The following is a 22,550-nucleotide window of genomic DNA, read 5'->3' as shown; positions in this document are numbered from 1 at the left end:
TGTATATGCGTGTGTTTGTGCATAGCTTCCTGGTGTGTGCGTCTAAGGGTTGAGGTGTCAGGCAGAGCGTGGGGAACTCTGAGGAACTTGGTCCCAGCTGCCCCTTCCCCCCTGTCTTTCTCCTTGGGGACGGAGGAGGCTCTGTCCCCTCCTGCCCACCTGGTCAGTGCCAGTTCCCAGCTCTCCCGCTGCTCAGCTCCTAAGCGGACCTTTTTTCCCAGGTGCATCTGATATACCTCTTTACTCGACGTGTGCACCTGAAGGCACCAGGACTGGTAGGGTGGCATTTGCATGCAGCGCACAGGAGGGACACAGGGGTCCGTAGTCTCCTTTGGCAGAAGAGGAAAGAGGCCAAGCAGGGGATATTGGCCTGGTGTCCCACACGTGGTAAGTGCCGGGCCCTGCTCTGTCTGCAGCTCCCCAAATATTTGCACAACTGCGCAGCCTCAGCTCCCTCTGTGGCCTGGGGTCTGCAGTCGTCCTTTGCAGAGGCTCTCAGCACATGAGACCACCTATTTGCCTTGTTAGTTCCTGTGCATTTTCTCCAAGATGCACTCCTGCTCTGCCATCCCCCGCACCCCACGGGGGCCTTTTCCGGTGCCTGTGTTTCTGGAGGACAGAGGTCAGGCCAGAGTCAGCGGAACAGGAAGAGGCCACCTGGTGGGCTCCGGCAGCTCCTGGCGGCTGTTTGTCCTAACACATGTGCTGAAGCGGGTTCCCGCTCCCGCTGCCCTCTCTGTTCAGAAAGCAGTCTCTGCTGTTGCTTCATCAGCAGAACAGTAACAGAGTCAAGACCAAGAAGAGGGTGCTCAGGCCACGTGGCATCAGGTGTCTGAGGCTTCTCCCAGCTTCTTGGAGTGACTGTGGCCTTGCTCGTCCGTGTGCCAAGCGTGGAAAGCAACTGGTCACGCCGCCTGTTTGGAGGCAGCTGGGCCTGCCTGCCATCCTGTGCTGCTCTGTGCTGCATCTCCTTGTGCACTGGGGCTGGAGCCGGCCTTGTGACGCTGATAGCCAGGAGAAGGGTAATCTAAATTCAGCTCTGCAAACAAGATTGTCCTTTTAAAGTCCTGTGAGAGTTGGTGATTTACGGGCATCTCTGGGCAGATGCCCTCATTGCTGGCATTTCCTCATTGTCCTCATTCGCTGGGGAAGTGGGGCTCTGCGTTGTGCTGGCCACCTGGCTGTATGTTTGTCTTGTCCTTGAAATGGGAACACTTTGTCATGTATAAATCCCACCTCCATAAGGTTGACATGAGTAAAGGGGTGGGTTCTGCAGGGCCTCTTGGGGTTGTAATCCTGGCTCTCCAGTGTGTTTTTTGGGCCGGTCATTTAGGATCATGGGTCGCAGATGTTCATTTCTGAAACAGGGACACCATTTCTTTCACCACTGGGTTTTGTGAGGTTTGGGGCAGGGGATATGCACCCAGCACTGAGTACAGTGCCAGCCACATAGTGTTACCCAGATGACAGCTGTTATCACTCTGGGCTCTGAGTTGGCCACAGGTCACCTTTCCTCTGAGGGAAGTCTGGGATGGAAGTGGTTCGAAAGGCTTTGGACACAAGACTCATTTGCAGAGAAGGAACCAGATATGGATGCTTCACTAAATTGGCAAAACCACTTGGGACTTTTTTTCCAGAACCGGTGACCATGGCGGGGGCATCAGTGATTGTGGACAGGCTTGTGGGAGTCAGAGACGCCTAGAGGTATGGCCCAAGGGGTTCTCGGGGTGTGTGGACCCCGCCGTGGCAAGGTCAGGATGGAGTCTGTGTGTGGGCCATCTGGTGCTCCTTCTCCCTTCCTCTTCAGTCTCACCCTCTGAGGCTCCAGGCAGGGGGGCTGCACCCTCTGTCCACGTGTCTACCTTCCTCACCACGCATCCTCAGGTGGATGCGATGACACACGCAGGGACTCCCTCAGAAACAGACCCGTCCTCAGGGAGGGAAGTCTGGGTGACCGGGCCCGAGCTGCCTTTGGAACTTGGGTGTAGACACCCCACTTATTTCTCCTGAGTGTTTTTATTTAGAAAGAAGGGTGAGGCTCGGAGTGAGGCAGCGTCTCCAAGACCCCTTCCTGGGATGCCTCTGAGCCTGGAAGCCTGTCCTCAGCCCACCTGTCTTCTGTTCCACAAGCTCACCCCACATCCCAGGCTCGCCTTCACACCTTTGGCCAGGCGGTTCCCCCACCTGGAATACCCCCCCGCTTCCAAATCCTGTTTTTTGGTCAGAGCATCACCCGTATCACTTTGTTTTTATGACAAAATTTTCCTCACGCCATGGAAGGTTGTACTAACTATTAACATTACCACCCCCATGAGACTATTACTATAACGTTTGTTAACCACATAACTTTTGGCAATGCCTTCCAGGAGAACGTGCCAGAAGCCCTGGATCACCTTCTTTCCTCTGTGCAAGTGGGATAGGAATGTCTGCCCTGCTTCCCCTGTGGGATTGTTTTGGCCTAAAACAAGAGACCATATTTGATTTCAGTTTGAAAATTAAATTCTATAAGGTTAATTGCTAATTTTAATAAGTAGCTTGACTATCAAGTTTAATGGGACTTGAAAACTCCCAGCCTCTCCCTTACTTTGGGAGCAGTTATTCTGATCACGGTGCTGTGTGGGGAAGGGCGGGGCTCCGCCACCCACCCATGCCTCCCGTGGACTTACGGGGTCTACGTGTGTCTACGTGTGCATCCAGCTGCCGGTGCCGTGTTGCACCGAACACGGAAGAGGAGCTTTCACGAGGCGCGAGGGTCTTCCCCTTCCTCCCCTTTGCTCCCACTCGCTCTTTAAATGAGCTGTGGTACCGGGCAGAGAGGACTCGGGGAGAGCAGCCGAGGGCGGTGGAGCCCAACGGTGTTTGCTGGGGCCAGGCCAAGCGGAAAGCAGAGGCCTGTCAGGAATGATTAAAGAGCCCAGTGTTGGAAAAGAACAGGCCTTTATGTTGGTGGTAAAATGATTAGAAAGTAATAAGAAAAATACAGGTTTGGACAGAACATTGTTTTGTTTAATCAGTTCTAAGCCCAAATAAAAAAAAAAAGTGCCCTTAGAAGTAATTTTAAAAGGGATTACAATATACATGTGAACGTTTCTCCCATCTAGTTTATGAGTTTAAACTTTAAGGGGAAGGGGGCAGATAAGTCTCTATTTCTTGGTGTCCAGTGAGGCAGTTTCTCTAATGGGAACCAGAAGCAGAAAGAGTAGGTAAGAAAAATGCTGATGTGAGCAGGCACCTTTGAGGTATGAGAAACCGTCAAGTGATTATTCACACTTCTGTTGGCCGCGCAAAATCCGGATACGGTGAGATCTTTCCAGAAGCTGAAGGAGAAACCTGGAATCTGATCACCTTGCAGGGAGAAACAGGGATCTGAGGAGAATTAATTCTGTTGTTTTAAAGTGGTGTTTCTGAAGATAAACTGGAGGGGGACAGCATTGTGGGGAAGCAGGGGAACCAAGGCTGCGTCTTTGATCTTCAGCCAAGAGAGAGTCAGGGCTACGAATATACCCAGTGGAGCGGCACTGGCAAGGCAGGACACGCAGTCTAAGGAGAGATGGTCTGGGGGATGCTACTTTTCCATCTTCACAATATCATATGCACTGCGTGAATTTCTCTTCTAGAGGAAGGAAGACAGATTTTGGAAAACTTTTCCAGTAATGTGTTCTATGGATTTTGTCCTTTTCTGCAACATTAACCTTGGGCATTTGTCAAAGATGGAGGCTGTTTGAATATTTTTTGGAAGATTGTGACATGGGCTCATGTTTTCTTGATATACAAGCAGTCTCAGCTGCCACAGGTGTCTGGTGGGAGGTGCTGGCATACGGGTGACATGGAGGGGACCTTGGCTTCCCTGTATCACCAAATGCCTGAATTGCCAACTAAGAGTAGAGTTTTTTCTTAAATGGATTTATTTATTTGTTTATTATTATTATTTTTTTGGAGACAGAGTCTTGCTCAGCCGCCCAGGCTGGAGTGCAGTGGCACGATCTCGGCTCACGGTAACCGCTGTCTTTCGTGTTCAAGTGATTCTCCCATCTCAGCCTCCCGAGTAGCTGGGATTACAGGCACCCGCCATTATGCCTGCCTAAATTTTGCATTTTAGTAGAGATGGGGTTTCACTATGTTGACCAGGCTGGTCTTGAACTCCTGACCTCAGGTGATCTGCCCACCTCAGCCTCCCAAAGTGTTAGGATTATAGGCGTCAGCCACCATGTCCGGCCGAAATAGATTTAGTTTTTAGAGCAGTTTTAGGTTCACAACAAAATTGAGATAAAGGAAAAGAGACTTCCCATATTCCCTGTGACCTGCCCAACATCCCCTACCAGAGTGGTGTGTTTTCTATAATTGATGAACCTATATTGACATATCATTATCACCTAGAGTCCATAGCTTACCTTAGGGTTCACTTTTGGTGCTGTATGTTCTGTGGGTTTGAACAAATGTGAAATGATACGTATCTACCACGATAGTATCATACAGATAATTTTCAATGCCGTAAAAATTTTCTGTACGCCACCTATTCATCCCTCCCTCCCCTAATCCCTGGCAATCACTGATGTGTTTAGTCTCTATAGTTTTACCTTTTCCAGATGTTTTCCAGTTGGAATACAGTATGTAGTCCTTTAAGATTGGATTTTTTCATTTAGCAATAGGCATTTAAGTTTCCTCCATCTCTTTGGATGGTATGATAGCTTATTTCTTTTTAGTGCTGAATATTTTATCCACTGGATGTACCACAATTTGTGTACCCTCTTACCTGCTGAAGGACATCTGCTTCCAAATTTTGGCAATTATGAATAAAGCTGCTGGGAATATCGTTGTGCAGGTGTTTGTGCGGACATAAGTTTTCATCTCCTTATACCAAGGAGTGTGATTGCTAGAACATAGGGTAAGAGTGTGTTTAGCTTTGTAAGAAACCATCAAACTGTCTTCCTCAGTGGCTGTACCATTTTGCATTCTCACGAGCAGTGGATGAGAGCTCCTGTTGCTCCACATCCTCCCAGCAATGGTGTCATCGGTGTTTTGGATAGGAGGAATTTTCAGGTGAGAAATAATTAAGCATCCTGGAGGAACTGGAAAGGACGGAACTCCCCTCCACTCTCAAGAATCACAGTGGAAATGCCCAGGGCATCCGATGTTGAAAACTGGAGTCCTGGGCATATTTTGAGCACCCACAAGTTCTCTGTGAGAATGTTCAGTTTAAACTCATTGTGTTTTTGTACAGCCGACAGAAGTGAAGACAGTTTCTTAACCTCAAAGGTGCCTGCTCACATCAGCATGTTTCTTACTGTCTCTGTTTCTGGTTCCCATTAGAGAAATTGCCTCACTGGACACCAAGAAATAGGGACTTATCTGCCCACTTCCCCTTAAAGTTTAAACGCATTGTGTTTTTCTCCTCAACGGTAATCTAAAAGCCGTGTCAATCAGTTAGCAGGTACACGTGTTATGGTGTCAGGGGAGATCAGATGAGGCTGAGGCTCCTTGCGCAAACGAAGGTGGGAAACAAGGGGACCCAAGCATTGGCATGTCTGAGAGAAGAGCCTTCTTGGTAGAGGGAGTGACCAGTGCCAAGGTCCTGTGGCTGGCGCAAGCTTGGTGTGTGCAAGGAAGAGCAGGGGCCAGTGAACCTAGAGGTGGGTGCTGGGAGAGTGACGGGGCTGGAGTTGGGGAGCAGGGACCAGTCACGAGGGCTGTGCAGGCCACAGTGAGAACTTGGATTTCATCCTGTGTGCATTGGGAAGCTTTTGGAAGGCTTTCCGCAAAGGAATGTTGTGACTTCGTTTTGTGCTAAAAAAACACCCTCTGATGGGTACAGAGTTTCAGTTGTGCAAGGTGAAAAGAATTCTGGAGACAGATGGTGATGGTGGTTGCCACAGTGTGAATGTACTTAAATCCCCAGAACTGTCCATTTAGAAATGGTTAAGATGGTAAATGTTATGCTGGTTTTGGGAAAAAGGCTCTCCGAAGTGGCAGGAGAGTGTGGCAGGGGAGAGGATGGCGGCTTGGATTGGACGGGTGGTATGGAGTATTGCGCAGTGGTGGGGATACAGTTTGAAGGGAGAGGGAGAGGCACTGGCTGTTGAAGGAGTCTTGGATGTGAATATCTTCTGTTATGTATGTGGTGTATTAGTCTGGGCCCTCTGAGATGGAAACTCCCAAGGGGGATTAGGGGTGCAAAATATTTATTAGGGAAATGGCTAAAATGAGTAAAATGGGAAGAACAGGCAGGGATAGTTTGGAGAGCCTGCTGTGAGGTGTGTCCTCCAGTGGAGGGATGTGGGGAAGGAGGGTTGGTGCAAGGACCTCAGCCCGCAATTTTTTGTTTTTGTTTTTGAGACTACTCTGTCGCCCGGGCTGGAGTGCAGTGGCATGATTTTGGCTCACTGCAACTGCCGCCTCCCTGGTTCAAGCAATTCTCCTGCCTCGACCTCCTGAGTAGCTGGGATTACAGGCGTGCACCACCACACCCAGCTAAATTTTGTATTTTTAGATTCTCCCGTCTTGGCCTTCCAAAGTGCTAGGATTACAGACATTAGCCACCATGCCCAGCTTCAGCCTGGACTTCTGCCTGGCCAAGTCAGCAGGGGCGTCTCCTAGCCAAAGCTAGCCGTCAGAGGTGTCCTTTGTCTTCCAGGGCCAGGCATGCTGGAGTGTCCTTGTCTGTGGGAAGAGTGGCCTTGAGGTCCTGACTCAGCGAGAGGTCTGAGAAGCTTGTTCCCTTGGTTACCACAGGTGGACTTTTCACTTCGCCCTCGGTTTCGTTTGTTGAGCAGAAGTTTAAAAATGATTGTAAATTCATCAATCTACTTTATAGTGTAGACCCCAGACCCTCACAAGGATAGTACAAAAGAAAAGTATCTGCGGCCGGGTGCGGTGGCTCACGCCTGTAATCCCAGCACTTTGGGAGGCCAAGGTGGGCGGATCACGAGGTCAAGAGATCGAGACCATCCTGACCAACATGGTGAAACCTGGTGTCTACTAAAAAAAAAAAATACAAAAATTAGCTGGGCGTGGTAGCGCATGCCTGTAGTCCCAGCTACTCCGGAGGCTGAGGCAGGAGAATCTCTTGAACCTGGGAGGTGGAGGTTACAAATGAGCCGAGATCGCGCCTGGCGACAGAGCAAGACTCCATCTCAAAAAAGAAACAAAAAGAAAAAGAATCTGCCATTCTGAGATAAAATCAAAACATCCAACACTTAGGTCAGGTGCTGGTGTAAGCTCTTTATATAGTTTAATCCATTTTATCTCCTCGAGCAACCATTGAGGTAGGTATTGATACCCCACTTAACAAATGAGAAAACTGAGGCATAGGCAGGGGAAAGGACTTGCCCAAGGTGGGAGCCAGGATGCCAGGAACTGGGGTTTCATCCCAGGCTGCTCTGCCCTTCTGCAGGTGATGGCAGAATTCGAAGATGCCTCAAGTTTCCCACCCACTGGTGCACTTACCTAGGTCCTACCCAAGGATGTGATGATGGCGGGTTTCCCTTTCATCAGTAGGTTGTGTGTGTGGCATGGTGAGGTTAAGAGAGGGAGATTATCTGGCCAGTTTGGCTTCATCACAGGAGCCCTTAAAATCTGGGCCTAGAGGTTGGGACAGGAAGTCAAAGATTGAAACTGTGAGAAGGATTTGATGTGCCTGTGCTGGCTTTTTTCTTTCTTTCTTTTTTTTCTTTTTAGACAGAGCTTTGCTCTGTTGCCCAGGCTAGAGTGCAGTGGCACGATCTCGGCTCACTGCAACCTCCGCTTCCCAGGTTCAAGCAGTTCTCCTGCCTCAGGCTCCTAGGTAGCTGGGACTACAGGCGCCCACCACCACGCCTGGCTAATTTTTGTGTTTTTAGTAGAGATGGGTTTTCACCGTATTGGCCAGGCTGGTCTCAAACTCCTGACCTCAAGTGATTCTCCCATCTTGGCCTCCTAAAGTGCTGGGATTACAGGTGTGAGCCACTATGCCCAGCCCCTGTGCTGGCTTTAAAGGTGAGGGGCCCGGGGCCAGGAATGTGGGCAGCCTCCAGGAGCTGAGAGGGGCTGCAGCCCATACCCAGCACGGAAACAGAGATGCAGTCCTGCAGCAAAAAGGAACTGAATATGGACAACAGCCTAAATGAGCCTGCAAAAGATTTTTTCCCTGAGCCTCTAGGAAGGAACACAGTTAGGGCCGGGTGCGGTGGCTCATGCCTGTAATCCCAGCACTTTGGGAGGCTGAGGCGGGCGGATCACCAGAGGTCAGGAGTGCGAGACCAGCCTGGCCAACATGGCAAAACCTCATCTCTACTGAAAATACAAATATTAGCTGGATGTGGTGGCTAACGCCTGTAATCCCAGCTACTCAGGAGGCTGAGGCAGGAGAATTGCTTGAACCTGGGAGGTGAAGGTTGCAGTGAGCGGAGGTTGCAGTGAGATCGCACCACTGCACTCCAGCCTGGGCGATAAGTGAGACTCCATCTCAAAAAAAAAAAAAAAAAAGAAAAAAAAAAAAAGAAACAGGAACACAGTTCTGCTCACACCTTGATTTTTAGCTTTGTAAGAGCTGGGAACCCAGCCATGCTCTTCTTACACTTCTGATCTACAGAATCGTAACCTAATACATAGTTGGTGTTTAGAAAAGCTGCTAAGTTTGAGGCAATTTGTTATGGAACGGTAGAAAACTAAAATATCAAACTACAGATGCCCTGTGAACACTTGAAAATACAGATGGAAAAGTCCTACATAGAATTTAGCAAATAAGCCCTGGTACTATGTTAAAAGAACAACAGCAATTCTGGGATGGTTCAGCATTAAAAAAAGCCACATGAGGGCATTTTAATGTTAGAGGGAAAAATTATCTCTGTGGATTCTATAAATGCTTGTGCTAAATGTCAGCATTCTTTGCTGACATTAGCAAAATAGGCCTAGTTAACTCCATAAAAGGACTCTTTAAAAGACTTTCAGTGAATATTCCATTTCAAGGTAAAACACAGGACATGATACAGATTTCTGCTGTCATCGTTACTGTCCAGTGCTGCTCTGGACCTCCCAGCCAATATGATAATTAGAAAAGATCAGAGCAAGCTGTCATTATTTGTAGGTAATAAACTGGAAAATTCAAGGGAATCAACTAACAACTATTGAAACTTAAGGAGAGCTAGATGGCCACATGTTAATTAACATAGAAAACCCATTAGCTTCCGGATGCATTGGTAGGGGCCTGTTGGAACCAAAAACTATAAAACACTTGGGAAAAAGTTTAATAAGTGCAGCGTCTACAAGAAGAAAACCATAACATTTACTTATGTTTGTTGTTAATCAAAATCCCAAAAGGTATGAGACGTCTTCTTAGTGAATATCAAAGAAAAAAAAATGAAGAAACAGCTTTGCAGGAGAAGATTCCTGCCTCCTTATGTGGAACTTGTTCATTCCACAGTTAGCGTTTCCCTGCTTGAGGCTGGGGGTTTCCCTGTTTGAGGCTGACAGTGGCTCCCTGGCTCCTGTGCCTGGGTCCTTGCCGGTCCTGCTGGTGTCTCCATCTGGTTCTGGATTTTCTCTTCAGACTTTCTTCCAGAAAGTGAGGGAAAGAGGTTTCCATTTTCTAAGAAACGAGCAGTCCAGCCCAAGAACACCTGTGACCCTCACTGGGCTCTTACGACTTACTCATCTGAAGCCATTAACTCCCCGGCCCTGGGGCCCAGTCTGTGTGGGAGAAAAAGCCCTGGAGCCTTTTTGCCTGTTCTGGTTGGCTCAGCCAAGGAGCTTTGGCTGCAGGAATTATAACCCCCTCCCCCCTAATATTACGCCCACTGTTCTTATGGGCCCAAGCCAGGATTATTCTGGAGCTTTTGCTGGGCAGAGTGTCTCCTGTGTGGGTCAGCCATAAAACAGTATCATTTCTCCCTCCGAAGGCTCCTCAAGGAGGCGGAGTGCACAAATGTAGATTGTAAAGCTTAGCACTAAGTTTTTGGACTTCAAGAAATTTCCTGAGTCAGCCTTTCCAAAGCCAGGTCCTTGACCCAGTTTTAGGGAGTTAGTGTGTGGTGTGCGGAGTTTTGGTGTCTGATATTGGCTTCGGTATTTTTCCTGAGCCATTGACTGCTTCAGATGGAAGGGACTGCGGTGGTCTTGCAGCCCGCCCTGTAGGTGTGGGCAGCTATGCAGCCCGTACAGAGCTGGGGAGTCTGTCCAGCTCCTCACAGAGAGGGTCAGCAGCTCCAGGTCTGGAGTCGCCTGGCAACAGAAACAGAGACGCCGAGGAAGCCCCCAACCACGTCTAGCGTGCAGTATGTCTAGTGTGTGTGGACATTCTTTCTCAGTGTCCTGTTGGGGCGCCTTCATGGTATAGATTTGAGACAGGCACCTTGACAGTGCGTCCACCTGAGGGTGTGATCTGCACAGCAGCCCAGTGTTGTGTGCCTGGGACCCCGGGACTCCTGGCTCCTCTGTCCTTGCCCCTCTCCTCCCCCAGGGCTTGGGAGTGGGACACTCGATGGCTTCAGCTCTGCAGGCAGCGGCTTCTCCTTCCTTGGTACCAGGTGTTCCCACTCTCAGGATGTGTCCTGGGACTGGCGTCCGTGGCGTCCTCTTCTTCCCAGTCTCACTGAACGTAAGATTTAGTATTTTATTAGCTAGGCATGGGGGAGTGAAGCTCCAGCTCTCTATTTTATTACACGGTCTGTCGTCCGAGGTTGTTCTGTGATCGTTTGTTTTTCCAAGAAGTTGTTCAGAGTCAGTTAGAAAGCAAAGGAAAAATGGGCAGAGCCGTAAACATGAAAAAAATGGAAGAAGAAGCCCCAGCAACCTGTTTCGTAGACAGCCTGTCACAGCAGAGTGGGCTTTGGCAGCAGAGAGGAGTGAGTGATGAAAGGATGTTGCTTCCTGTGCAGGACACGGCCAGCCAGAGGTCTCTGAGCATCGCCAGCCCCCCTTTCCAGTCCTGTCAGTAATTTCCTCCTACTCGTTTCGTCCAGTTGCCCCTTGTCTCTTGGTAACGCACACGGACACGTTTTATTCTGCCATTTCTGAGCAAATGGCACGGCCTCAGTCAGCTCTGAGAGCAGAGTGGAAGAGGACGCATGGCGGGGAGGCAGAAGCATTGATTACAGCTTCCATCCCATCCCAGCCTGGCTTCACTTGCTCCTGGGGAGGACAGAGACATTAAGCCAGGAAGGAGTTTTAGGAGTGTCTTCCAGTAGTGCCTAGAGATCTAGGATGAAACATGTCTTCATTGAGTCTTGCAGGAGGATATCAGCATCTAGCGGAAGAGGAGGTTGTGATTCTTACCCAGGTGTGTTCCTGCATCTGTGTCCTCTCATCTGGCACTGTTTGCTTCCCATCGAGCAGAGGTGTTTGTAGTCCATTGTTTGTACCTTTAAGTCTCTAAACCCACGTTCAGCTATGCCCTAAATAAATGGGTCTCAAAACTATAAACAGGCAGTTCACTAGGAAAATCTTCCAAACACTCATGAACTGGGGAAATACAGTTAAAATCATAAGGAGGTACCATCAAATTCACAAAAGTGTGGAAAAAGCGTTGCTCCCATCAAATTCACAAAAGTGTAGAAGTCTGACTATACCAAGTGTTGGCAAAAATGTGTTATGGAGGCCGGGCGCGGTGACTCACGCTTGTAATCCCAGCACTTTGGGAGGCCGAGGCGGGCAGATCATGAGGTCAGGAGTTCCAGACCAGCCTGACCAACATGGCGAAACCCTGTCTCTACTAAAACTACAAAAATTAGCCAGGCATGGTGGTGTGCGCCTGTAATCCCAGCTACTTAGGAGAACGAGGCAGGAGAATTGCTTGAACCTGGGAGGCGAAGGTTGCAGTGAGCTGAGATGGCACCACTGCATTCCAGCCTGGGTGACAGAGCGAGACTCTGTCAGAAAAAAAAAGTGTTATGGAGAGAAGAAACTGCTGGAGGGCGCTGAATTGGTACGCCCCGTTATACCTACATTATTGGGCAATTTAGCAATTACTGGAAAAGCTGAATCATGCTTCTCCTACTCAGTGCAATTCCGTTCCCAGGCATAGGTCAGAGAACCTCTCAGATAAAGGCGCAAGGAAACCATAAGGGGAATGTTCATAACAGCTTTGGAATTTGCAAAAACTGCAAGTAACCCAAATGTTCACCCACAGAACAGTGGGGAAAAAATTGTGATATATTTATTGACTGGAGCCACATGTTCAAACATAGATGGATCTCACAGCATTGAGCAGGAAATACAAGTTGTAGGAGGCTTGATATTTATGTAAAGGTTAAACCTATGCAAGGAAATCCTGCGTACGGCTCTGGGATACATACTGTAGGGAAGTACTGTATTAGTATAAACTTGGGATTGTGGGTGCCATTGGAGGGGGGATTGAGAAAAGAATAAGCCTTTCATTTGGCCTGTTGTATTCATTCACTTTTTTGGAATGCATCTGAAATATTACATACCAGATTAAAATGCTATAAAAGTGATGGCAGCTTTCAAACCCTTGAATGTTAGAAATGGAACTCTAAAAGATTTCCTCCTCCCCACGAATGTACCCTTTGCATAGTATGGGAGGCTGTCACCTGGAGGAGCAACCCAAGGCCCTTGACCGCAGGGGTCCTGGCGATCCTTGCCTTTGTGCATCTGCTCTGGGAGCCAGAGAAGTTGAAAGCGGCCTCACTCGGGATTTTTGAAGAGGTTGAATTTCCCCACGGTCCTGGATAAAAGAAACGGCAGGCAGTCTGACTGTCAGGGGAGCCCCTTCTGGGTCTGTATTTGTATATCCCTAGGAATCCTCTCCTGCGGGCTCTTAAATGGTAAGTAGTGGGTTCGTGACCCGTGGTGAGAAGAAAGATGCCCCAGCAGGTAACATTATCTTTTCCTTTCATCTGTGAATCTCCCTGCTGAAGGCAAAGCACCCCTGAGTCCTGCAATTACAGCCTTCCCACCCCCAAGCTGAAAAACCTGATTTTCTTCAGGAGAAGAGAAACCTCATCCTGGGAGCGGAATTTGGTTTGTATTTCTAGAGTAGAGGCAGAGTGCTCAGGAATCGCTTAACCCTCCCTTGCAGCCCCGAGCTGGGGGTTGTCGGAAAGGGCTGGAGGATCCCGTCGTGAGGGCAGGAAGAGGTTGTGACTCGGCTGGAGGGGCTGCTGCGGGGTATGTGGGTGCACAGTCCGTGGTGTAAGCAGAGACCCTGGTGTCAACAGATCGTAGTGTGGGGAGGAAGCAAGTGGGTGTGCAGAGGCCACGGTGTAGAGAGACGCCAACATCTACCAGCCCACGCTGTCGGTCCAGCCCTGTCTAGCTCTACACCCTGGAAATGGCCAGGGGAGGGAGAGAATGGCGGCCCCCCACTGGCTCCAACAATCTGGGCTGTTCACATGGCCTCCTCTCCTGCTCCTCTAAATGTGAAGCCCTTTTAAGACGGCAACTTTATGTCTCAAGAAGATAAATGCACTTTTAAAAAGTAACCATGGCCGGGCGCGGTGACTCATACCTGTAATCCCAGCACTTTGAGGGGCTGAGGTGGGTGGATCAGTTGAGGTCAGGAGTTCGAGACCAGCCTGATCAACATGGTGAAATCCTGTCTCTACTAAAAAATACAAAATTAGCCGGACGTAGTGGTGCACGCCTGTAATCCCAGCTACTCGGGAGAGGTTGAGGCAGGAAAATCGCTTGAACCCCAGAAGCAGAGATTGCAGTGAGCTGAGATCGCGCCATCGCACTCCAGCCGGGGCAAGAAGAGTGAAATTTTGTCTCAAAAAAAAAAAAAGGTAACCATACCGCCATTATCACACTTAAAAAGGCATTTCCTAATATAAAATATTCATAGTTCACATTTTCCTGTTTATTTTATGAGTTTTGTTTTATTTTCTGTGTTATTCAACAGGATTTAGGTAAAACCTAGGTATTTTGATTAGTTGATCTGATTTAAATGCATCACAGTGGTCATATGGGAGAAAAGTCAGAACCTTGGGACAGAGCTTTTGTAGATGACTTTAGGGTTTCCTGTTGTTTCTATTTGGAATTACATTTTGGTGGGGACCAGCATCTTTTCAGATCTTGGTCTCACCCAGGCATTTGGCCTCCCCTTCCCTTAGGTCCCATGTGGTAGCCACCCTGGTGCAGGCCCAGGCAGGTGTCACATGCTGCTCAGTCCTGGGGAATCCCAAGCCCCTCCACCCTATGCAAGGAATGGAGATAATGGGCTGAGAATTAGGTTTTATTAAAAGCTAAGTCCTTGAAGGATGGTTATTCCTGCCTCGAGGTCCCACAGCAGGATAGGGTCTTTGGAGTGATAGACCCCCCCTTCCCCATCTCCCTCCCCCATCTCCCTCCCCACCCTGTCCCACTTCCACCCCCACCCCTACCCACAAAGCTTCAATAAAAGCTTTTTTTTTTTTTAAAGTTTTCCGGTGCCCTTTGCTCTTTGTTTGCCTTCCTGCTTTGTTCTCTGGCCAGCTGCAGGCCACGCTGCCATTTGGAAAGAAGTTTCCTTGGGTTTGATTGACAAATGGGAGAGAATTGGGATGCAGAGGCTCATGCCTTCTAGAGAATATTTTGGAGAAAGGTGGGAACTAGAGAGAGCTGCTGGCGTTACGATGTTGGGTTCTGAGAACTACCAGGTGTGGGGTTCGTGAGCACATACAGGCTTGTTAGCTCTTTAAGTTCGTGAGTCTTTTAAGTTCATAAGACTTTGTGAGCTTGCAGTGATAACACAGAAAATACCAAGTTAAGGCAATAAAATGGTCTCCCCAACCAACTGATCACTTCCCAGCACAGGAAACTGATGACTTAATTTAGAAAATATGATTTTAAAAATTGGCCTCAAAGCGTTTTTGGACTCAGTTCTGTGCATGTTATTATCTATCCAGATTATATCCTGACATTCATTTAGAAAAAAAGAAAAAAGACTAAAAAATTTTGCCAAACTGGAAATGGAAACGTATTACGGTCTGTGGATGGGAAGAGTCTTGAATGTGTATGACAACCCGCAGGATGTGTTAGCTCCGGTTCCAGCCAAAAATCCAAGAGAGTAATGAGTTTGTCAGATACCATCAAATCAGGGAGAAGATTTAGATAAAACCCTTCAGCATGAATATTCTGGCAATATTTAAAACTATCTTAGAAAACCAGGCCTGGGATTGGAGAATGGAGAATACAGAATTTCTGTACCTGGAAGGCCCCCAAGCCCCCCCCCCCCTTTTTTTTTTTGTTAATGTAATCAAAGATAAGTGAAGAGTAAGTAATCCTTTTTGTAGGCCAATTAGACAAGTCATGCCTGAAGCTCCCCGCTCCCCCGTGACTCCTGGAGGAGACTGGACTCACTGACACAGGGGTACCCACCAACACACATTCCTGCTGGTTGAGATCTGAAATGCTTATTTGAACGGGCTTGGCTGGTGTGTTGCTGCCTGTGTTTATTTGGATGTATTTCAGCAAAAGCCATCACACGGACAGTAGAGGCGCGTTTTATGAAATGGTGTTGAATGAAGGACAGGTCAAACTGAAACCTGATTGACAGATGATCAGATTGGTGAAACTAGACCAAAAAGAAAGGGATTAGCATTCAAGTACCTTGGCTTCAGAAGTACGGAGCTTCCCTTTGGTGACTCCTCCAGCTCCATCTTTGTTGAGTGAGCTTTGGTTGTAGCTCCATGGTAGGATGATGAGTGTGCTTTCTCTCGGTTTCCTTTGTGTACTTGTCTCAGTGGCCATAACGTGCTACTGCATTGCTGTGAAATCCCCTGAGATTTTACCTCCAGATGTAACTCATGCTAGATAGGGGCCCTGGGTAGGGGACTGAGAAGGGGGCTCCGAGGCCACCAGGACCTTGGAAGGGGAAGGGATTTTGGTGGTGATTTAAGCGCTGGCAAGGGCTCTGTTGGAAAAGGTTCACTAACTTCCTGCAAGGACACTTCAGAGGTGCGATGGGCAGTAGGACAGTGGGTGGGGTTTGTTTCCTGTTTGGAGTGAGAGAGGATTCTGGTGCATAGGTGTCTCATTCCAAGGCCTCTTGTCCATCAGATTGTGTTGGGCAGCACTGTCCAGTAGAATTTTCTACAGTGATAGAAATGTTCTATACTTGTCATGTCCAAATCAGTAGCCTGCAGCCACATGTCCCTATTGAGCACTGGAAATGTGATTAGTGTGAATGAGGAACTGCATTTCTGATCTTACTACTTGATTTTAATCAATTTAAATATAAAGAGCCCCATGTGACTAGTGGCTACCATATTGGACAGTGCTGTTACAGAGCTCCAGCTATCACCTTAATAATTTTATATCATCCATACAAAACAGTGAAGAAAATGTGAATGGGAAACATGAAGATTGATGAACAAGTTGAGTGACTCCCATCCTGTTGAAGAAATTAACCTCATCCCCAGTTCCTGTGCAGCTTTCTGGATCTCGTCTTCCAAGGTAGTGACTGTCCTCTGTTTTGTGTTAATAATACCCTTACTTTGTAGTTTTGCCGTATAGGACAGGCCAGCTATCCTCTAGTCTGAAATGCTTGGAACAGAAGTGTTTCAGGTTTGGGTTTTGTACTGTGCTTACAGGTTAAGCATCTCTAACCCCAAAATCTGAAATCTGAAGTACTCCAGTGAGCATTTCCTTGGCGCGTCATGCCAGCACTCACAGTGTTTCAGATTTTGGAACACGTCAGAGTTCCTGTTTTCAGGTTAGGAATGCTCAACTATTAGTTTTCTGGGACTGCCATAACGAAGTCCCACAGGCTGGGCTGCTGAAACAACAGACATTTACTTTCTCCCGGTTCTGGAGGCCGGAAGTCCCAGATCAGGTGTCAGCAGGGGTGACTTCTCCTGAGGCCTCTCTCCTTGGCTGGCAGGTGACGCCTTCTCCCTCTGTTTTCACATGGGCACCTCTCTGTGTCTGAGTCCTCATCTCCTCTTCTTATGACACCTGTCTTTAGGGTCCACCCTAATGACCTCATTTTAACTTAATTACTCCTTTAAAAACCTTATCCCCAAATACAGTCATATTTGGAGGTCCTGGGGTTAGGACTTTAAGGTAGAATTTTGGAGAGACACAATTCGGTTCATAATAATCCCTAAACAGCAGATTGCTTAGTTTTGCCTGTTTTTGACCTTTTGATAAGTGGAGGCATGTTGTATATATATTTTTGTTGAGCATTTTCATTGCCTCTTCATGGTCAGTTGGAGACCACCTGCCAGCTCTCATGGGGAGTGGATTGTCTTGGTCGTGGGCTAGTTCTTTTTTTTGTTTTTGAGACCGAGTCTCACATTGTCGCCCAGGCTGGAGTGCAATGGCACAATCTTGGTGTACTGCAACCTCCACCTCCTGGGTTCAAGTGATTCTCCTGCCTCGGCCTCCCTAGTATCTGGGATCACAGGCACCTGCCACCATGCCCGGCTAAGTTTTTGTATTTTTAGTAGAGATGGGGTTTCACTATGTTGGCCAGGTTTGTCTCAAACTCCTGACCTCGTGATCCACCCGCCTCAGTCTCCCAAAGTGTTAGAATTACAGGCATGAGCCACTGCGCCCGGCTGGTCATGGGCTAGCTCTATAGACTGAACCGTCAGCTCTGGGTTCTCATTCAAGGTCGAAAGGGTGGGAACCAAACTGTCCTAATTGCAGGCTGCTCAGGCTTCTCCCTGTATATGACAAGGAGAGGTGGCTTCAGTGTGGAACCCTACACTCCATTTGCCCAGCTAGATGGATGCCCGACACATACTGCCGCCCGCCCTGAGAGCCTCGCCTGCCCTCCTGCTCCTTCAGTAGAACTTCCTTTCAAGTCCTCAAAATTCAGATGCCTTGATGCCTTTCCTCGAATTTCTCCCCTCATCCTTCTTCATCTCAGGAGCTTCTTTGCCCCTGTCCGGCTTTTCTCTACGAACCCTCTCTCCATGTGATATTTCCCTGGTCTTGTTTTCTCTTTGCTAATCACCTTTGCTGAAGAGGCTGGATAGCTCAGGAGTGCTCGTCCTCCCTAATGTTTTCACCGCATGATAAAATTAATACACAGATGTCAGTATTTAGAAGAAAAATACTATAAATAAGAAAACAAAAATTATTTGCGAGTGTACTGCTGGAGATAACTCACCATCGATAAAGGAGTACTAACAGGAAGTCTTCACTTAAAAGCACTGCTAGGCTTTTGGAAACTGTGACTTCAAGTGAAATGACATACCGTAGAACAAAACTGATTCTACCGTACGCTAACTGATAGAAACAAGAGTTAAGTTCTTACGGCACACAGCATGTCATCTCATTTAAAGTGGGAGTTTCTAAGAACCTGATCGATGAGGTCAAGTGAGGACATCGGACTCACTGTACTTGCATTTTAACACATTTGTGATCATACTGACGTGGTTTTATTTCGTAAACATGTTTTTCTTGTTACCTACTTGGTCTTTTTATAATAATCAATTTTAATGGTGGCGTATTATCTGGTCAAGTGCCATTTCCTGTAACAGATCAAACACTCCACTCGTTTCCAGTATTTAGGATTTTTTCAGTTTTTCCAAGTTATATATGTGAAGTTCAGAACTTACTGGAAAGTTGCAAGTAGAGTATATGGAAGTTCCTCGTCCCCCCTCTAACCATCTGAAAGTAAGCAGCTGGCAAGATGTCCCCTTACCCCCAAAATGCTTTAGTGTGTATTTTCTACAAACAAGGACTTTTTTGTGCATAATCCTAATACAACCATCATGAAAATCACAACATGATGAAAATCACATACAGATGCATGACCACCATCAGACCCCAACCTGGACAGTTGCAACAGCGGTCCCAGTGATGTCCCTTTGAGCAGCAGGATTCACTGCAGGGTCATTTGGCTCTGTGCTTCTGGAATGTTCTCTAGTCTGGAACATTCCCCAGCCTGCCCTTGACCTTCATGACCTTGACATTTGTGAAAAGCGCAGGCAGGTTATTTTGTAGGAAATCCCACCACTTCTGTTTATCAGGCTTTGTCTACGGGCAGGCCCACTGCAGAAACGATGTTGTATAAAACCTTTCCATTGCTCTCATTGGATGGCGCACAGGGTCACTGTGTCCCCTAACTGATGAGATTGACTGGCAGAGGTGGCATCTGTTAGGCCTTCCCTTTCAAATTAATCAGCATTTGGTATTTGATGGGGAGGTTCTTGGAAACCGTCTACTTCATCAGGCTTGTATTCCTGTGTTTACTTGTATTAGTATGCTCACAGCACTCCTGTTTTATCCAGTGGGTTATAATTCTGCCATTACCCCCTGCAAATACCTATTGCTAATGCACCGACAAATGCTTTAAATATATTTTATTATGGCATTAGTTTGCTAGGACTGCTGTAACAGTGCACCACAGACTAAAGGGCTTATACAATGGAAATTTATTTCATCATAGTTCTGGAGGCCGGAAGTCTGAGGTCCAGGTTTCAGCAGGGGTGGTTTCTCCTGTGGCCTCTCCTTGGCTTGCAGATGGTGTCTTCACCTTATGTCTTCGCGTGGTCATCCCACTTTGTGTGTGTCCTTTTTTTTCCTTCTTATAAGGACACCAGTCATACTGCATTAGGGCCCACCCTAATGACTTTATTTTAGCTTAATTACTTCTTCAAAGGTTCTGTCTCCAAATGCAGTCGCATTCTGAGCTACAGGACGTTAGAGTTTCAACATACAGATTTTGGAGGACACAGTTCAGCCCATAATAATTCGGAACTGTGCTTTGTATTGCATTAACATTCTGCTGACTTCTACTGTGATGAAAAACTTAGTATTGATGACCTTAACATTTCTGAGAATCTTCTCAGAAAAAGTGAGTGCAAGCAGAGGCAAGAAGTTCTGATTTTAAGCAAAGATGGGCACATGGAAGGGGTTGGAACTAGACTTTCTGCAGTTCTTGTCCAAGTTAATAGGACCGTCTGGATACATGATGAGGTGTTCACTTAGTCTGCTGCACCCGGACTTTGGTTAGACCCTGGGCTTTTCCTGAGATTTGTTTCTTGGTGGGCATGCATTGATGTTGCCTGAGTTAAGATATGGAAGGAATAGAGTGGGATCTTCCAAGGCCCAGCTGACCTCCTGCTCACATACCTGCATAAGTGCATGAGTGTGTATCAGAAGTGTTCAAAGGTTTATAAATTATTTAAAGAAAGCTGAAGTTATTGCCTCTGCAGTGGGGGACATGGGTGGCTGGGGAAAAAGAGTGGAAGAAAGTCTTACTTTTCACTCTTGTGACTTTTGAATTTTGTTTTGTGTGTATACACACACACACACACACACACACACACTCAGAAAATAAATAAAAGTTAACTTTGGAAAAAGGAAATAGAGAAGAAAAAGGGATCAGCATTCTCTCTTACTGCCTGTCCTCTGTCTTTAACATTATAAGGACATCATCACTTTCCCTGAACCTCCAAGGCCCTACCAAGGTGGAGGTCCTCCTGGGCCAGGCCCGTGGTGTGAGCAGTGGCCCCGTCTGTTCCTAGTCCTCGTCTCCTCTCCTGGAAATGGAGCCCTGGGTCCGTTTGGTGATGCACCCTTTAAGAGACCCTTTTCCTGTGCTTGACCAATTTCTGTGACTTTTGGGAACAATGGTTTTTGGATTTGTCTTTGTTTCTTAAAGTGCAGCTCTTCTGTAATGAGTGTCTTGTTGGGGGATTCTGGAATTGTGGTTGGGTTTTAATTTTGGTCTGTAGGGAGTAAGGGCTGTTTCCACTGAATGTGCTTCTCAGAGAATGATGGGCTATGGTTTGGCTTCAGCCTCCAAGTGGCTTTCCAAAGAGGTGAACTGGACCTATTTGAAGCCAGCCAGGTGCTGGGTGTGCAAGGTGGGAGCTTCTGTGATTATTGACAATGAATAAACCCAGACTCTGTCCTTAGGAAACTACATTTTATAGAAAAGAGTCCAAAAAATGAATAACTTAGGAGATGCTGTCAGGTGGGTTTGCATGAAACACCATGAGGACCTAGAGAAAAAGCCTACTTCTGCCAGGCGAGGCCAGGAGTGCTTTGCAGAAGAAGAGTCTGGGCTCAGGAGCTGACCATGAGGGGGTGAATCATCTTCATCAGGTGGAGAAGAAGGACCATGGAGGTGTGAAGGAGCCCAGGACCCTGAAGCCCAGGAAGGGGAGGGTGCAATTGTGATCTGTTGGGGCAAAATTCATTCATTCTGACCTGCCTCCTGCCATTTCCCTTGCCCCACATCAGTGTGCAGATTAAATGAATTTAATGAATGTATCCCATTTAAGGGCCACTCTAGGGTGTTTTTTTCGCTAGCAATGAAAGGATTTCTCAGCTGCTGTAAATATTCCATTTGCTGGAGGAAGCTGGAGCCAGTACTGGGTTCCTGTGAAGTTCTAAACACTCTGGAAATCTTGTTAAAGCTGGAGGCTTACGTAAATTATGGGGTCCTCATCCTTAAAGCCTTTCTTTGTTAGCCTCCTTTTGATGAGAAAATAATTGATTATCTTTGGGGAAAAGAACACCTTGAGTTATTTATAACCCTTCTCCCTGGGGAGCGCTGGAACTGTTTGCAAATGTAATCTAATTATAAGCCTGACACTCTCCCACCCAAGTTGGGGCATGTATTATTACCCCGTGGTACTTCCTTCTCCTGTTTTAGCATAAATGTAAACCTGGGAGATGAAGTGGCTTGCCTAAGTGTAATTTAGTCTGTCAGCAGACATAGCAGGAATAGCTGCTGTGTAATGAACTCCAGTTATAAAATGGTTCGATAATGTCATTGGTGATGGTTCTTCAGAATTGTTAGAGGCTGAGTGAGAACTGACCCTCAGGAGTGATTGTAATTGTTGTCTGGCAACACTTAATATATCTCCTAAATGTTCAGTATTTTGGGTACGTTTAGATCACTAATTTTCCTTGTGTAGGTATCCGTCGTCTTTTCCTGAACACCATGGTCGTTAATCTGATCTTCTTGATCCTCTTCTGGTCACAAGACCCGTTACTGGGGAGGTCATTCTGTGTCTTTCTGCCCCTGTCCACTTAGATTGGGCTACATGACTTACAGATAGCCATGGGCCCCTCACAGGCTGATCTGAAGCCTTCCTGGAACTTCTTGATCACCTTCTTTCAGGAGGTATGGATGAAACCTTGAGTGTATGGTGGTGAGTGAGGCTGGAAAGAGAATAGAGAGGGATGGGAAGAGGAGACGCAAATGTTATAGGAAGCTGCATTTAAAGGGTAAGTGTTTTGAGTCCTTGTAATTTCCACCTGCACATGCTTGATAGTTTGGGTATCATTCTCAGTTGCGTGTCGTGTTCTTTGGAATGTCACCCCACGGTCTTCCCAGCACCCTGTGCCTTCTGAGAGGTTCACTGCCACTTGAAGCCTCATTCCTTTTCTGGTGACTTGTTTTTGCTTGGAGAGGTTTTGGGATCTTCTATGTACCCTGGGGTTCATTACGATGTATTAAATGTGCATGTCTTTTGCTCGTTCTCAGTTGTGGCTTGGCCCTTTTCGTACGGACACTTGAGTCTTTCAGTTTGGTGATGCTCTTCGTGTCTTTTTAAAAAATATTCCCCTCTCCCACTTTTTTTCTGTTCTGTCTTTCTGAAGTTCCTCTTCTTTCTTCTCCTTGCTGTAGAATTTCACCTTTATCTTTCAATCCTACAGTTGAATTTTCC

The 22,550-nt window shown here is 47.2% G+C and overlaps 1 protein-coding gene across 3 annotated transcripts in view; it reads left to right on the top strand.

Annotated features, from left to right (window-relative positions):
• Positions 1-22,550, top strand: part of ROR2 (receptor tyrosine kinase like orphan receptor 2) — a 219,613-nt gene that overhangs the window by 50,366 nt on the left and 146,697 nt on the right. The gene's annotated exons all lie outside the window — the stretch shown is intronic.

The sequence above is a fragment of the Macaca mulatta genome, chromosome 15, assembly GCF_049350105.2.
Source record: "Macaca mulatta isolate MMU2019108-1 chromosome 15, T2T-MMU8v2.0, whole genome shotgun sequence".
NCBI lineage: Eukaryota > Metazoa > Chordata > Mammalia > Primates > Cercopithecidae > Macaca > Macaca mulatta.
This window is presented reverse-complemented; position numbering and strand designations above follow the sequence as displayed.